Source organism: Pseudochaenichthys georgianus, chromosome 16 (genome assembly GCF_902827115.2).
Source record: "Pseudochaenichthys georgianus chromosome 16, fPseGeo1.2, whole genome shotgun sequence".
Classification (NCBI taxonomy): domain Eukaryota; kingdom Metazoa; phylum Chordata; class Actinopteri; order Perciformes; family Channichthyidae; genus Pseudochaenichthys; species Pseudochaenichthys georgianus.
The window spans coordinates 37807842-37826295 of NC_047518.2; the positions used below are offsets into that span (position 1 = coordinate 37807842).

Here is an 18454-nt window from a genome sequence, read left to right on the forward strand (position 1 = left end):
TCTGCTATGTATCGGTACTTATTTTATTTTATTAACGTGTGAATGACAAGCATTAAGAATAACAACAAATAGCTATTTATCTTGCATATTATCTCGTTTGATTACGAATGTAACGTTTATATAGTGGAACTACACTGTTTTATCAAAACCAAAGTGCCACGCAGTAACTTGGTAGGCCCATGCATGTATTTCAGCAGGAAATGTGCAACCTAGATTACATTTACCAACACAGACTATATAGAAATATTTGTAAAAGTTGTTCATGCGTTACTAAGTGAATATGGCATTAACCCTCCTGTTGTCTTTGGGTCGGTTTTCATGTATTTTTGAATAAAGGTTTCCTTTCGGTGATCCAGACAGGCTGGACCAGTGGGTGCTGAACATCCGGAGGAATACATGGACCCCCAACGTTTCTTCTCGCCTGTGCAGTGCACACTTTGAGAGTCATCCCTTCAGCACGGACTCATGGGTACAGATCCTTTTTTAAAAACAAAATAACTTGGTTCCATTTGTGAGTGTAAATTGTTGTTACTAATTAAATACATGTTATACATTATACAATGCTAAATAATTGTTATGGCACAGCTTGCACATCAGTGATGAGTAATGTTCTTTTTATTAAAGGCCAAATTAAGATTTTGCCAGTTAAGTAAAGAAAAATAGAAATCGATTTGTTTGCAAACCATCACATTTCTCTTCAATTTATGAAAAGACTCTTTATCATAGATAGAAAATTGCCATTTCCCCCCACATACTCTATGTTAAAAACAGATGAATTATATTACCTTTTTTTACATTATTTTAATAGCAACATTCATTCATCTGTTGTCATCTTATAACTTATTTATCTTAACAGCTATCACTGTAAAAAAAAAATGATTTAATTTAATTTTACTATACAATATTTATCTTTACATTCTGTTCTTGCATATGTCTTATTATATTTACGTGTATATAGATTTCTGCCTGCACTAATTTATTATTCTTAATTTAATTTTGAATTTCTTTTATTGTTTTATGTCTTATATAACTGTTGCATTGTTGGAGGAGCTCGGGACAGATGATTTTCATTGCCATTCCCACACTGTAGCCTATGTGCTATGACATAAATCCTTTGAATCTGAATCTTGGAAACACGTAATTGTTGAATGGATTAACTGCATAGTTAACATGTTGGCCCTCTATTGTCTTTTATAATGCACTCTTACATTTAAAACAACATTATTCAAAAGAAAGTTGAATATCTACAGACCTCAAAAAGTTATTTTATGTGTTTTTGTTTATTATTTTTATTAGGGAAGGAGATGCCTGAAAAACACTGCAGTGCCCACCATTTTCTATTTCACCAAAGAACAACAGCCTGGAAGGAAAAGCAGGGTGAGTAACAATGACGAGGTAAGTGACACTCCTAGTTCGACTGTTAATAGCAATGAGGAGGTTGCAGATGTAGACCATGGTAGTGGTGAAAACAGTCTTGCTGCTGATCAGAGCAATATCATTATGATACAAGGCATGCCTGAAGAAGCCTTTGTTGTTCCACATGTGGAGCATAATGACATTTCAACAGTCAATGCTTGTGAGGAGGATGTTGGTTTGGGACGCAGCAGCCAACAAACAAAACAAATTGGAAAACAGGCAGACTCCGCCTCTGTTCACTCTTACAATTGGGCTTTAAACTAAGACGGGTCATACTGAATAGTTTGTGCACACATTTCTAACATGTGATCTTTCTTTCATGTAGGACGCTTGAGGGAAGTTGCAACGCCTCGGCCAATGGGATGTCTTCTCCACGTGAAAGAGATTGAAGGCATAATTTATAACTTGAGACAATTTTCCAAAAGTTATGACTTGTATTGGCTTAGATAGTAATGGATTACATCGAACACGAATCAAGATCGTATAGAAAAAATGAAAGTGTAATCCTTAGTTACATAGGAAGAGATGTAATCGGATTAGTTTTACTTTTTTTAATAATAGGGAAACTCAGGATTACAATCTTATTCAAAACCTAAAAAGAGCAGATAGTGGTTGTTGTAAAATGATCAAATGGTATCTCTTCTCTGGAAGCCGTACTGTTCTGGAGGATAATACTTTAATTGTGAATCTCTACACCTACTGCCTGAATCTGCTTTATGGTATTATATTATACATTTTAAGTAAAAAAATCATATTCATATTTCTTCTCTCCTGTGTTTATTTGCATTACATTTGATATTGAAGTAATCCAAAACAAAAAGAAAGTTATCAGGTTACATTACTTTTATATCTTGATACTCACATGAAGTTACTGGTTGTGTTTTTGGCAAGTAGCCCTCCCAAGCCTGTGCATAAGTTATATCATTTTAATTACTGATACAGTTGTTGCACATCTTTAATTTATTTTGTAGTGTACTTAAAGGGATAGTGGAAATTGAACCCCAAATAGTTTCGTTTTAACTTATATACAAGCATAATTACGTACCAAAACAATCACACCTGATTAAAAAAATATAATAATTGCCTTACGCATGTTAGAAGCACTTTATTGCAGCTTCCCCGAACTTTTTTAGAAACGAAATGATCGAGTCAGCCAAACCGGAAGTGAGGAAAACTCAGGAAGACGAAACAATAACAAACCATGGCGTCTATGCAGAATGAACGTGGAAGGGCAAATATACCAGACAAAGAAGAAGGATTGTACGAGGTATCCAGTGATGATAGCGAGTCAGAAACATCCTCTCGGCTTTCCTGCGAAAATGTAGTTTTAGGAACTGAATCTGAATCCGGTTCAGTAAGCGACGATGGTGAGAATATTGAGCCAGACGATGGACCATTACGTCCTTATTTGTTCGAGCCCGAGGTGATGGAGTTAGTTCACGGCATGGGCAATGGCGAGGATAACCAGGACCAGGCGCCAGATGATGCACCCCTACGCACAAATAATCTTGACTGGTAGGTCCCTAAGCATAGCCCACGCTAGGCGCTATATTATATATTGCAAAAGTTGGCATGCATGCACTGTAGGCCTATGGCTATGCGCGAGGATGACTGCATGTAGGGTACATTTCATAACATACCAGGGTCAGGTTCACATAAATTATCTTGTCACATTTATTATTGTATATGTAACAGCCTTATGGGCATTAATTACATGAATACATTTAAATGAATTGTATACTAGCATGATATACAGCTAGAGCCAATCGGTCTTTTGACGTAGTATGGTCCTAATCCTAGGCTAGCCAGGCTGCCTGTCAAGTGTAGGCTGTACTCACAGTACTGTTAGTCTATCATGTCTATATGATGACTGTAGTGTACACATTCGACACTGTGTACCGGATTATCGGATGACGAGGCCTCCGGTCGCCTAATCGACAGGCAATAAATGGCGTTGTACACAATGGTACAGGCTAATGATGCATTAAATCAGCCAGAAAACATAATAAAATACTCGTGCCTCGTCCAATGTTTGTGCCCGTCTTCCTTTGTTTTCGTCATCACCCGAAGATTCCCGAAGTATTTCGTTTCATTGAGAGGGCGTGGTCGGGAGCAGTAAAATTGAAAATAAAATGAAACTAGGCGCATGAAATTAAAAAAAATGGTTTATTATGCTTATTTTTAATAAAAATACATAAGTTAAACCCAAAATTCGCGGATTTCCACTATCCCTTTAAGTCATACAATGATTCGAAACCTTTACTTTTCATAAAATGCAAGATGTAACTTTCAATGTGGCTTGTGTATTTATCACATTTTCAATGTAAATAGATCTGATTAAATAAAGAGTAAAAGCACAATCTTAAATGTTGACAGTTATCATTTTCCTATGCTTATTGTTAATGTAGTGGTGTTATGAACAAAATGTTGTCCTAAAGGAAATTAAGATGTTTTTTATTTGTTGACAAAAGATTTAAAGTAGATGCTCACAACATGTGGGAACATTTATAGAGAAAAAATGTTCTATTGTAAAACAAATATTTATCTGCATACTGAACAATTTAGAAACTCTCTAAAAGGTATTATCTTCTGTGACGGTACGACCCTGTAGGGATTGTGGGTATTGCACTTCATAATTACATTCTATGGTATGCTTATGACATTGATGCCAACATACATGGGACTGGGGGAGACCTTCCTGTTCTTTGCATTGTCACTGACAAATGACAGTGGAGTATTCATTGTCAAGATTTTGTGTTTTTAAACTTGGGACTCTTTTCAGACTGCTCCGGCTTGGGAAAAGATTTGAGCCTTAATGTGTAATGTTTTCTGTATTGTATGGTAAGCTTATCCTTTCATTTGATAGTCCCATTTGGATGTGATAGCTAACATTTTCAGTAAGCAGTAGACAAAAGAAGTGAAAATATGAATGTAATTTATTTTCAATATTTACATAAATACATAATTATTTTAACAAATAAAATAACAAAAAACATCATAACAAATACAAAATAAACGGTTTGACAGACAGCCATGCCCAGCATGGGCCTGGAGAGCTGCAGAGTCCATTGGGGGAGGGGGGGTGATATGTGGGGAAGAGGAAGAGCAGCCATGTTAACAGTGTTATGGCTACAGATGTAATATCTAACTCAACATTAGCCATGACAGTCTGGGCTTAGCAAGGGCCTTAGAATACATACTCTAAAGGCCAAATCCAAAAACAGTGATACTGACATTTTAGCAGTTCACAGTCTTTGGAGGTGGTCTTTCAGGCAATTGGCTAGTGACTTTACAAAAAATATCATTTCCCCAAGGGGTGAAATTAACTCCATCTCGCAAAAACAGCCCAGGACTGTCATGTCTAATGTTGGAGTGGTCAACAATGGCACCATTTAGGCTATGAACAAAAGTAGCCATAACACTGTTAACAAACCTTGTCCATTTTGACAGGATTTGCACCAGCCCTCCACCGGCGCCTCTGGTTCATCTGGGAGAGCATGATCTTCATGCCAGGGTGCTGATGGTGAAGCTGGTGCAGGTCCTCCTTCATCTGGTTCAGCAACTGAACACTGGGCACATCCCCCAAGTCATTGCCGCCACAGTGGATGAGGAGGACATCCGGGACTGCTCTTCCTCGCAGGGAGTAGGAAAAGAAAGGGAGGACACCTCTCCAGCGCAGTCCACCCCAACCGAACCAGCACACCCTCGGGTCGAGGCCAAGGTTGCTGCCGATGGTCTCTGTAGCTCTCTGGGCTCCATGCCGGACATAGCTGTCTCCGATTATCCATACAGTCACTATGGGAGGAAAATAAATGAGAGCAACAAATGCTTCAGATCATGAGGAATATCAAATCAATTATAAAGGGTTTCTCATTTTGTTCCTTTGACAATAACATGCAAAATAACTATGAAATCACACCTGTATGGTTAAAAGTAACAAGAGAGCAAAACCTCAAAAAACAGATTAACAGCACACAGTTTATATATATATATATTTATATACTGTGTGCTGTTTATCTACAATTGTGCACACATGTATATGTATAGTATGTTTGTGTGTAATGTCAACCATCTGAAGTCATGTAAAGTAAGCCAGGACCATCAACTTACAGGTTGTGCAGTTTGGCGTGGAGGAGGTTGCCATCTTCATTTTTCTTAATGCTGAAATAAATAAAAATGGTTTAATCAATATAAAAGCACCTTTCTTTTTCTACAGTCATATTTCATTAATCACATTTAATTCACGCAACACTGGCCATATCTCTGCTAGTTTACAAAGTTTAGTTACAAATGACATTTATATTTGAAAAACGGTGAAGCACTTAAAAAACAATTGTATAGTGTAGGTTCAAGAACATTTAAATCAAAAGAACAAGTTTTGTAAAGTTACAGGGTATCTTACCTTCAGAATATGCCGGGAACGAGGAGCAGTGACCTCAAGCTGGGTTGTTAGCATAGGTTGTTAGCTTAATACTGAATAGAGCATGTTAGCTTAGCTTCTTAGCCTGAGCTAGGTCTGGAACGTCACGCTCGGTGGCAGCAGGTCCCGCCCTGTCCAACCTCGGCTCCGCCTCAGCACCGCCTCTTTGCCCTTATTTGGAGCAGGCGGGAGAAGGCGGGAGTTAGACTCTGACGTCGCTGTCGAGCCGTTAGTGGCCGACTCCGCCTACTAAGGGCTTCACGGCAACTCTGCAGAATCCTATGGGTGACGTCACGGACCCTACGTCCATTTATATATACAGTCTATGGTCATCACCAGCAGTGAAGAAATGGATGATGTTTCAGGTTTGTGAATCTAATGGTGATATCTGCACTCTGGCTGACTGAGTAAGAAGTGAAAAAGAGTGATGTACTGTAACGTTAATCTTATAGCTAGTAAACATGGAGTAACCAAGGCAAGGCAAGTTTATTTATAAAGCACCTTTCAACACAAGGCAATTCAAGGTGCTTTACAAAAATGAAAGACATTCAGACAAAGGCATTTAAAAACAGTAAAAGATAATAAAAGAAACATTAAAAGAAAAAATACATGAATAAAAAGTTACAGTGCAGTTTAAGATATGAATAGTTCACACAGAAGTTCCACTTTACTGATGAACACAACAGCTCAGTTTAAATTAAAAGCAGCGACAAAAAGATAAACCACACTAAGTGAATACCCTTATATGTTAGTATGTATACAGAACATGACTAAAAATTATCCTAAGATGTAACGTTAACCCTTCATACCTCAGTTTACTTTTAAGACACTAAAATAACGTATTCCAATTTTTATTTTGTTTTCGCGCGTGGAATTATACCAGCTCTCGATTCAGTACACATAACAACGGAACCATAGCAACGGAACTGACAGGCAACACTCTGAATCCGATTGGCTGTGACTACTAGTGATGTTACGTATTGCGCCGAGGCTTCGGAGCGTGTGTCGAGTAATCCCAGAAGCTTTTTGTGAAGCATGTATCGAGGCTTGTATCGTTTTGGGCCAGTGACGTCACCGATGACAAACGAAGCCTCGCTGCCTGTCGATACCACGTGACTGCTTCACGAAGCGATTCAGATCGGTTGAACCACAACGCTCATAATACCCATGGATGTATAATAAGAACCATATTACCCCTCCTGTACCCGGGCCCGCTGGTGACACGATGTAATTAAAAGAGCTCAGACTCATATAGAGGTCGGAACATGTCATAATAAATAGATACAAGCATAAATAAATGTAGGAATAAAAACATCAATAAATACAGGAATACATATGTTGCAGTGTTGTCAGGGAGCTTTAGTGTGTGCTGTGGCTCAGCCTGAAAGCAGTTGACTCATGACCGCAGGGTCCCTGGTTCAACGACTCATCAATACGTCTTTTTGTTGTTTATAAAAGCTACAGCTAAATGAGATAATGTAGTTAATAAATGTATTCTTTGATATGGTTTAGCCTTTCTCAGGCTACACCATGGTTAAGTTTATGAATATTATTAAGGAATACAAATCCCTCTTTGCAATGTTTACCAGCCTCCTTAGGCTTTTCAATCACAATCATTAAACTGGAATAAATACAATATTGTTAACGTGAAAATATGATTTAATGTTCGTTGTTTAGAGTTATTCTAAGGCTTTACTCAATGGGAACTCGGTATGAGATTCAGCATACTGTTGAGAAATCCAATCTGCCTGTTTTACACACTTTGACCAACAGGGGGGTTTGTGTTCAAATGAAGCCCATGATGAAGCCTCATGAGATGAACCCTTTTGCGAACCAATTGGCTGGAAAGCTTCAAAGCTTCATAAGGCTTCATCTCGCCATCACTAGTGACTGCATCCACTCAGAGTGCCCGATTCAGAAACGTGACTCTTACACTCTTTACGTCACAAACAAAGATGGTGGATGAGAATAGATCTATAAAACGAAAAGCAATGCGCAGTGGATCGGAAGAGGACGGTGTGTCGGCGTTGTTCGATGGCGGTGTGGTATGCTAATAGGAACACACGCCAAACATGCTAAATCATATCAGAAGGCATCACCCAGATTTGCCAATCACCGGAGCCCGGCAAAAGACAACAGCAGTTCAACAGCTGATCCCCGCTGTTTTTAATAAACCAATAGACATGAAAGCCGAGAGACCAAAATAAATAACGGAAGCTTTTGGCATATTTTTTCAACGACTTTGCGCTCTGGAAACACTTTCTTATTATTTATGATGTGTTACATCCCGCTCCTGGGCTGCAACATAAAGCGGGGAGGCGAGACGAGGGGTATGATATAATGTTCGTTTATTCAAAACAAACAACAAACAACCAAACAAACAAACAAACAAGCAACAAGAACCAGCAACAGCAACAGGTCCCTGACGCTGGCACAGGACAAGTGCCCAGAGGAGACAGAGCGACGTAACGGCTGGGCTCCTCCTATATCCTTTTCTTCTCCAGGTGCAGCTCATCAGGCAGGTATCCTCCCACCGGTGCGACTCATCAGCCATGAACCTGTGAACACCCACAAAGCACACCCACAACCAGACGGCACCCCACGTGGTGTGGAGGGGTCGTCACACCCCCCCCCATAAGAAAGGAGTTCCACTAAGAACACCGTTAGTACCCAAAATGCTAGGAGCTCTTCTCCGATATTCCGGCGTGGACAGAAGACCACTATGGCCAGTCCCCTGACCCTGCACCTGGAAGAACCCGGAATGTCCCTCCAGAACCCGCAACCTAGACCCCGGCAACAAACCCAAGACCTGACCCCCAGGTCGCTGCCGAACTGCCCCACCCATCCGACATGCGTGACATGACCCAACATGCCGAGACACATCTCTCCTCAACCCAGGCCAAAAGACATGCCGCAACAGGTAACCGCATGTTTTACGGACACCCAGATGTCCCGACTGCCCATGCGCTTTTCTGAGGACCTCCTCACGAAATCTGACAGGAACCAAAATCTGATATACTGGCCCGCCAATGAAGCCTTGCCCATGTGACCACCACTTTCTGACCAGCAATCCCCCTTGCAGCTGACAAGCCCTGGTGACACCATTTCCATCCCCGGTGGAGAGAACCGCCTCAAAAAACGGACTGAGGGAGACATCCGCTTTCTGCTCCATCACCAACTCACTGCGGGATACCGACAACAACCAGTCAGGAATAACCACTGAATCTGTCGCACTGACCTCTTCACCCTGCTCAGACTCCCCCTGTGCACGGCTCACAGCCCGGGTCACAGAACAAGCCACCAACACTGCAGGAGAGCACTTAACATTCTCCCCTGCCTTAACAGTCACAGTGGGTGAAGATGACTGCATGGTAGGCGGTGGACCCTCAGCCCACACACGGCTGCCAGCCAGGCCGTTACCCAGGATAACATCCACACCACCAATTGGCATTACAGGACGGACCCCCATGGCGACCTCACCCTGCACCAGACCTGAGTTAAGCACCACTGAATGCAGAGGAACAGGCACAACATTCATTCCCATACCTCGCATCCGGACAAAATCCCCTGTTCCAGATTCGTCCGAAAACGGTAACACAGAGCTCAGAATGTACGAGTCATACGATGCAGTGTCTCTCAAAATCTTTACCGGCACGCTGATATCACTTCCCACCAATGACACGTATCCGGTTGACACAAATGCCGAAAACACTGGGTCCTTCCACCCGCATGGCTCATCAATCTGCTGACAGGGAGAGATGACAGGTAACGGCACCACAGACACAGCACAAGCAGCAGAGTTAAACTGGCCTACACAGTTCCCCCTCTTAGCCTTAGCTTTTGGACAGTCAGCCTTCCAGTGCCCTCTCTCCCTGCAGTAATGACAGATCTCCGAATCTCCTGTGGTGGCCCGCGCACCTCACGCTCACCCCCGTGCGGATTAGCTTTCTCTTCCCATCTCCCTGCACGATACATACCCCCTCCATCCTGGACCCTGAAGTCGCGACCGCCCCTGTGCGTTAGCACATAGTCATCTGCCAGAGCAGCAGCCTCTGCAGCAGTCTTCACTTTGCGCTCGCTGATGTAAACCGCAATGTGGCTGGGCACAGCATTTTTAAATTGCTCCAACACCATCAACTCACACAATGCGACATACGTATCCACTTTCAAGGAGTTACACCACCTACTGAAAGAGGTAACCAGATCCCTGGCAAACTCAACATGTGTCTGCTTGTCAGACATCTCCCAGGACCGAAACCTCTGTCGATAGGCCTCAGGGACCAACTCGTAAGCCCTCAACACAGCAGTTTTAACCATCAGATACACTTTGCTGTCCTCCACCGTTAAAGCAGAATAAGCTTCCTGGGCCCTATCTGTTAGCACACACTGCAGCAATAAGGTGCTATTAGCCTCTGACCACTCTCTGCTCTCAGCCACACGCTCAAACAAGGAGAAAAATGTATCCGGATTAGTGTTGTCACGATACCAACATTTTGGTTTCGATACCGATACCAAGTTAAGAATTGCGATTCCGATTCTTTTTCGATACTTTTCTTAAAAAAAGGGAAACAGTCTTAAATGTAATTATTGTGCTTTATTTCACACCAGAACCATAACACAAACGTTTAAACAATGAGAACAATAAACAAAATAAATGACAATAATTCATATTAAATCAAATTAAGCATCATCTCAAACAACTTTTTTGTTTTATAAAATGTAATTTTTTTAATATTTTATTAACATGTAATAGTACAGTAATATAAATAATTATTGACAAAATGTATATTGCAGATGTTAATCACATTGGTAAGTTAGCTAAAAAGATAGTATTAGACAGTTATCATTGCCATTAATTGCCTCGTCAAACTACGAAAACGTTCGTTTGTCACAAAATAAATTACACTTGTTTGACTTAGATTTGAGGGCATGGGCTTGAGCATGATGTAATTATGTTATCTATCACAGGGGTTCCCAACCCCCGGTCCGCGGAGGTGTTACTGCCGGGCCGCGAAATAGCTGTGAGTTTATCGTAATATTTGCAGAATTATAAATATATAAAAATATTTTATCATATAATTTTTTTTAAAAAGTGTTTAATGTTCACACCTATACCAGTCATATTATTTCATCCAGTAGCCTAGTTAATCTTTCACCAGATAACCGTTGAAAATGGCTTTTATGATGTTCCGAGGGATTCGGCGGCTCAGCCTGGTCTCAGCCTCTCGTGCGCACGAGAAAGTTACCGGTGCGCCAAGTAGGAAGAGGAGCGCACAGGAGACAACCGTTTCATTGCAGACTGTTATGTTTCTGTGGGGAAATGGCAGTGCATACATTATTTGAGATATATTTCAAACTCGGACTTCATTTTAAGGACATGTCGACCAGGGGTGTAGAGCTATATGTTTATTTTATTAGCTTTTCTTTTTAATGACTGATTTTAAATGCCATTTTCTTAATGTCTTTCATTTTTTTGTGAAGCACTTTGAATTGCCTTGTGTTGAAAAGTGCTATATAAATAAACTTGCCTTTGTTTAAGCACCGGATTGGCAAAACAGGAGAGTAAACCAGTCTGCCTTGATCTATGAATGTGTGCAGCACCAGCGCGCCGAGAGCTGTGCCTTTTTACGCACCGCCTTCGCTGTGTTTACCTTCTTCAGAACAGCGAGTGACTGCAGGCTGCTACGTGTTAACCACACATACCTCTACACACATCGAACTGCCCGATTACTCCCCTTCTTATTAGTTTTATGAAGGAGATGTCCAGTCACCAAGGCGCATGATATGTGTGCTCTGCTCTGCTCTTTGTTTGTGTCTGTCCGACACCGGACACCTATTTGTTTTCAAATGACCATGAACAGTAATTTACACACATCTGGCTAACTCCATACAGTAGGTAACCTATATGCGGGTGTTCCCAAAATAAATTAGTTTAATCTTAATCTCGATGTAGTGCTAAATGCTGTCGGACGTGCACCGGAAGAACGTCACGATCATAATATCTTCTGAAAACAAATGACACACACACACACACACACACACACACACATCCTTCATAATGCGCCTTCACCTCGTTTTCCCATCACTGGATTATCCGTAAATCATACAAACAAAACCAAAACGTTGATTTATCTGTTTTCCCGTTTTGGTTTAAAAACTGAACGTCGTTTTTTTGGTTTTCCGTTTTTCCGAAAAACCAAAAAACGACACCGGTTGTTTTTTAAACGTTGTTAATATGTTTTGCATTGTTCTATTATTTGTTCAGGCTGTTACATAGGCTACAATGAGCCTCTGTTGCTACCTGCTGGTGAGTCAATATTAAAATCAGTTAAAATTGATAACCGGTCCACGATTTTTTTTTAATGTAGCCTATCTGCCGGTCCTTGGCACAATAAAGGTTGGAAACCCCTAATCTATCACATTCGCTAACCTGTTTGTCTTTAAATTCTTTAAACAGCTCTGGATGCTGGTCGGCGGGTGCTTAGCCAAGTCTGATGTGTTGGCTCCCTTGGTTTGCAGGGATCTAAAACATTTCTCACATTTCATTTCGTGGTGTCCGTAGGCTTGCCCTCACTGTCAGAGATATCGCTCAAATACTTCCAAATTTCGCTTCTGGCGTCTTTTTTGTTAACAAGCCGAGGCGCAGCGGCAGTTGCACTCCCACTTGCAGCCATGCTTCTCGTTTACTCACATGCTCTGGCAGCTAGAGCGTGGCCGCGTGCACGAGAGAGGGGAGGGACTTAGAGCGTGCTTGAGAGGGGCGGGACTGCAGGCACAGCTGCAGTGCAGGGAGTGGAAGCAGAGCGCTGAACACATGGCTCTTATTAAAACGGCGCTTTCTCACCGGAGTACTTTTCCCCGTCATTCTTAAAGTACCGATACTAATGAAACGGAGGAATCGTACCGTTTTTAACAGCAGGTTATCGCGGTACCTTTCAAGTATCGGTACACCGTGCAACACTAATCCGGATCTTGTTCATTAAACTGAGGCACAACCCGCAGATTACCTGCAACGTCAAAATGAGTAGCTCTATCAGGGAAATTAGAGGCCTGACTTGCAGCCCCAGCAGGTAAACCCAACCTCCGCTCCTCTAACTCAAGCCTTTTAATTTCTAGCTGCAACAGCAACAGCTCCTTTCTCTGCTCAAAAGTCAGGTCTGTATCACGGCAGCCAGACGTACTGCCACTGTCTCTGCCAGGATCACCAGTATATTTTCCCCCTTTGAAAACACCCAACTCGAACAGATGTGCTCTTACAATCCCTCTTATGTTCTCCTTCATCCTCTTATCCCCAACATCCAAGCGGAAATGTTCAGCAACACAGATCAGCTGCTCACGTGAGAAGCCCTCCAGTAGCTCCTCTGTAGGCGCTCTCACAGATGAGTCCCCATACCATCCCGGACGAGCTCCCATATGTTACAACCCGCTCCTGGGCTGCAACATAAAGCGGGGAGGCGAGACGAGGGGTATGATATAATGTTCGTTTATTCAAAACAAACAACCAAACAAACAAACAAACAAGCAACAAGAACCAGCAACAGCAACAGGTCCCTGACGCTGGCACAGGACAAGTGCCCAGAGGAGACAGAGCGACGTAACGGCTGGGCTCCTCCTATATCCTTTTCTTCTCCAGGTGCAGCTCATCAGGCAGGTATCCTCCCACCGGTGCGACTCATCAGCCATGAACCTGTGAACACCCACAAAGCACACCCACAACCAGACGGCACCCCACGTGGTGTGGAGGGGTCGTCACACCCCCCCCCATAAGAAAGGAGTTCCACTAAGAACACCGTTAGTACCCAAAATGCTAGGAGCTCTTCTCCGATATTCCGGCGTGGACAGAAGACCACTATGGCCAGTCCCCTGACCCTGCACCTGGAAGAACCCGGAATGTCCCTCCAGAACCCGCAACCTAGACCCCGGCAACAAACCCAAGACCTGACCCCCAGGTCGCTGCCGAACTGCCCCACCCATCCGACATGCGTGACATGACCCAACATGCCGAGACACATCTCTCCTCAACCCAGGCCAAAAGACATGCCGCAACAGGTAACCGCATGTTTTACGGACACCCAGATGTCCCGACTGCCCATGCGCTTTTCTGAGGACCTCCTCACGAAATCTGACAGGAACCAAAATCTGATATACTGGCCCGCCAATGAAGCCTTGCCCATGTGACCACCACTTTCTGACCAGCAATCCCCCTTGCAGCTGACAAGCCCTGGTGACACCATTTCCATCCCCGGTGGAGAGAACCGCCTCAAAAAACGGACTGAGGGAGACATCCGCTTTCTGCTCCATCACCAACTCACTGCGGGATACCGACAACAACTGTGAAGGAAATATTTTGTTTAAGTGTTTGTACCAAAAAGCATTTTGTGTTTCACATAGGTCTGCCATAACTTAGAGCAGGGGTTTAAAGGTTTAAAGGTTAAAGGGTTAAAGGTTCCGCTTTCCTGTTGGGGGACTGTGACTAACTGCCAGAGGACTTTAACAGACTGTCTTTGTCTCTGAATCCAGGTGTTTGTAATTATCGATCAGAAGACGCGCGAAATAGAGGCTCCTCCTTGATTATCTGTGTAGATTTGCGCTGTGTTTCTGTGTAATCTTCAGTGTTGGCTGGGGAATCACATGATGAAGTCGTGTGAGAACCCTGCCAATGCTCCCGGCCGTGGCTCTCAATAAACTCAGGTGTTTGATATAAAGCGGACTCCAGCCTCCATTCCTTCCATCAACATTGCTGAGCAGAAGTTTCTCTCACAGATTGGCGTCACGGAACAGGCACCTTCAGATCTTTGAAACATTGGTGAGTACATTTCTATTTTGAGATTGACTCGCCAGCGTTTGAGATCAACGGTGTATTAAAATTACCTGAGAGAACTGAGCTGCTGCATTTTTTTGGGTTTCTCTACTCATTACATCTGGAGGCTAATCTATAACCTCAGGAATCGGTGTCAAGGGGACTATTGTCCTGGCCGATTTCCCCGTGTTTGTTGCTGGGACAGGTGTCTACGAGCAAACACGGCTTATGTGAAAACTATGAGAATATTTGGGGCTAATGATAACCTAGGAATATCGAATTGCATCGATCTCCTCTGTGTGTGCTTCTTGGAATTAACTCACCAGGCAATTACACACAACAAATATTCAGAGAAACTTTTGAGAGATGCACCAGCAAAGTGGATTTTCTGAATTAGAAGCAATGTCGCAAGATTTGTATTTAAACAAATCGCCGAATTTAGGAGTTTTCAGAGGATAAATAGCATTTCTGCTGAGGTGCCGATTCTCCGCCCCCTGGGGAGAGCTGCACGTAGAAAAAGGAGCATACAGCATTATCCGCGATTATTGACGCTTTTGAACTAAAGAAAGTGCTCAATGTGTGGTTTGAGAATGTTGTATGAATTGCTGAATTTGGCTGTGTTTGCTGATACACGGGAATTATGAGTATTGAGGGCTCTCATAATTAGTGGCCCCTCTGAAAGTCTCCCTAATTCGGATTAAAATAGGCTGGAAGAGTTTTTGTCAGGCTGAGTTGTTGAGAGTTTTTATGTTTGTTTGTCTAACTGCAGTGTTTGTTTGTATAATTGTTTCGTGTTTGTTTGTCTACCCGCCGTCTTGTGCATGCGTTGTAACAACTCATAATGAATCAGTCCACAGCCAAGGTAAAATGAACTAAAACTTCAGTTATTTCACCAAAATTAAATGACTTGAGAGAAATAAAACAATAATGTAAAGATGAAAAGCTCAAACAGCTCAATGTTGTATTATTTGTTTCATTTATTCTTAAATCTATGTATTATATGGTAATAATGAATAATAAAAAAACCGTAATGTATTGAACACATTCCAAAACAAAGAAGATAAGACAGAACCAGACTCAGACATGAGGACTGGCTTATCTATAGCCAGTTGAGAAGCACTTGAGGTGCTTGGCTCTGTGAGGCCTGATGTACTTATAGGGTTCTGTTTTCTTCAAGGTTGTGTCTTCCTAGTCGAATGTACTTAATGTAAGTCGCTTTGGATAAAAGCGTCAGCTAAATGCAATGTAGTGCAATATAGTCAGACAGTAATTGAAACTTTTGCGCTGTTTCTGCAAAATGAAAACCTTGTTGATTGTCTGTTTCCAACTGGCCACTGGAATCAGATAATTGATATACGTTGAAGTTCAATTACAGTTTAAATATAGTTTAACATTCTTTATTAAACTGTTTCAAATTATTTCTAGTACAATTTGTCTATACAGACATTACTACAATCCTAATAGTTGTCAAATACTGAGTTTATGAACAATAGAGTAAAAGTCGCTGGTTAAGCCAGGATCAATATACTTGTTGAGGTTTTATTGTGCACATAATAAATGTGTTTAAATGAATTGAGCAATTTTTTAAAGGAGTATAATGTTGCAATTTTTAAGATAAGTAATTGCAGTTCAAAGGTAGATGTTTTTTTCTCCTTCTCTCGTTCACGAGCACACAAAATAAATCATAAACATTTCCAAATCCGAACAGACAGAGAAGTAAACTAAACTATTTTGCTCTTCATTTTTAAATGGGATTTTCCGCTACATAACAGAAGACTTAATACAGGACTTAAAGAACGTTTTAAAGACAAGTCATGGAGAGGTTTGCATTTTGGACGGAATCTCCCCTTTCCTCTGCTCCTAAAATCCTGCACCCGAGGTCAATCACAGGCGTGACCTTTGGAGGGGCAGAGAATCTGAGCAAGACCACAGAGCGACCATTGGGGGTTTTATGGCCTAAAGGCACAAAGAAGAACATCTGGCTACCCCCAACCAAACAAACAAACACACACACACACACACACACACACACACACACACACACACACACACACACACACACACACACACGTGTAAGTGATTTACAGTTACTAAATCAGCCTACTATCACCTAAAGAACATATCTAGGATTAAAAGACTAATGTCACAGCAGGATCTGGAGACACGTGTCCATGCTTTTATCTTCAGTAGACTGGACTACTGCAATGGTGTCTTCACAGGTCTCACTAAAACATCTATTAGGAAGCTGCAGCTGATTCAGAACGCCGCTGCTCGAGTCCTCACTAACACTAAGAAAGTGGATCACATCACTCCTGTTCTGAAGTCTTTACACTGGCTTCCTGTGTGTCAAAGAATAGATTTCAAAATACTGCTGCTGGTTTATAAAGCACTGAATGGTTTAGGCCCAAAATACGTTTCTGACCTCCTGCTAAATGATGAACCATCCAGATCTCTCAGGTCTTCAGGGACTGGTCAGCTTTCTGTCCCCAGAGTCAGAACTAAACATGGAGAAGCAGCGTTCAGTTATTATGCTTTTAATTGAACTAGTCATATCTTAGACCGCACTGTAACTTTTATCCATGTAACTTCTCCTTTTTAATGTTAAATTGAACTATTCATATTTTAAACTGCACTGTAATTTTTATCCATGTATTTGTCCTTTTAATGCTTATTTTATTAGCTTTTAATGCTTTAATGCAGGGGTGTCAAACTCAAGGCCCGGGGGCCACATCCGGCCCGCGACTTCATTTTATGTGGCCCCGCAAGAGCTTGCAAATAATGTAATATGTTTATTATACGATTAAATGCCGCTTTACAGAATCAGGTTGCCCATAAACTACATGTCCCATAATGCATCTCGTTTTGTGACATGGCACTGAAGAGACTTGCAATTATTTGCTTTCAGACGTAGTTAATTACTAAGTCATTATCCTATCCGATAATAATCCAATTCAGAGGCAATAATGTAATATAACACATTGTTTTATATATATTTATATATGTATATTTATATAGTTACAACCGGCCCTTTGAGTGCAACCATAATGCTGATGTGGCCCGCGATGAAATTGAGTTTGACACCCCTGCTTTAATGCTTTAATGCTTTTAATGCTTAATGTCTTTCATTTTTTGTAAGGCACTTTCAATTGCCTTGCGTTGAAAGGTGCTATATACATCTGATGGAGATGGATAGAGGCATTTATTTTAATTGTAGCAGTCAGTTTGTGGTTCTGGCAGCATTGTTGAGCATTTTTCATAGATCTGTTTTCATGCCTCTGTGTAAGGCTTAGTCTTTCTATCTGTATAGCCACTGGTGTAACTATTTTGAGATACTTGTACTTTAGTTGAGTATTTAAATGTTTTGCCACTTTATTCTTCTACTTCTACAGTTCAGAGGTACATGGTGTATTTCTACTCCGCTACATGTATTTCATACCTTCAGTTACTTTGCGGATCTGGATGAATTATGTGAAATATAATCAAGTGTTAAATCAGACTTTAGTTCCACCTGGAGTGAATCCACCAGCTACCCTGCAGTCTACAAAGTACTTCAGACTAGCTGCAGGTCTACCAGATCAATCATTATAAAACACATCATATATTATTCTGAAATGGACCAATCTGCACAACGACTACCTTTACTGTCGCTATTTCCACTATATTTTGATGAGAATACTTTTCTACTTTCACTTGAGTAACATTTTTAATGCAGTACTCTTGCTGTAACGTAGTATTCCTACACTCTGGTACTTCTACTCAAGAACAAGAGTACTAAAGCTAACGTTAGCCGGAAAGGTTTTTCAGTTCGCTTCATGCTG

The 18454-nt window shown here is 41.6% G+C and overlaps 1 long non-coding RNA gene across 1 annotated transcript; it reads left to right on the forward strand.

The window, feature by feature from the left end:
- The first annotated feature begins 341 nt into the window (after nt 1-341).
- Nucleotides 342-2176, forward strand: LOC139435510 (uncharacterized). Its single transcript, XR_011644758.1, has 3 exons — nt 342-469; nt 1297-1377; nt 1742-2176. It is a non-coding gene; the product is annotated as an uncharacterized lncRNA (long non-coding RNA).
- Nucleotides 2177-18454: the final 16278 nt, after the last annotated feature.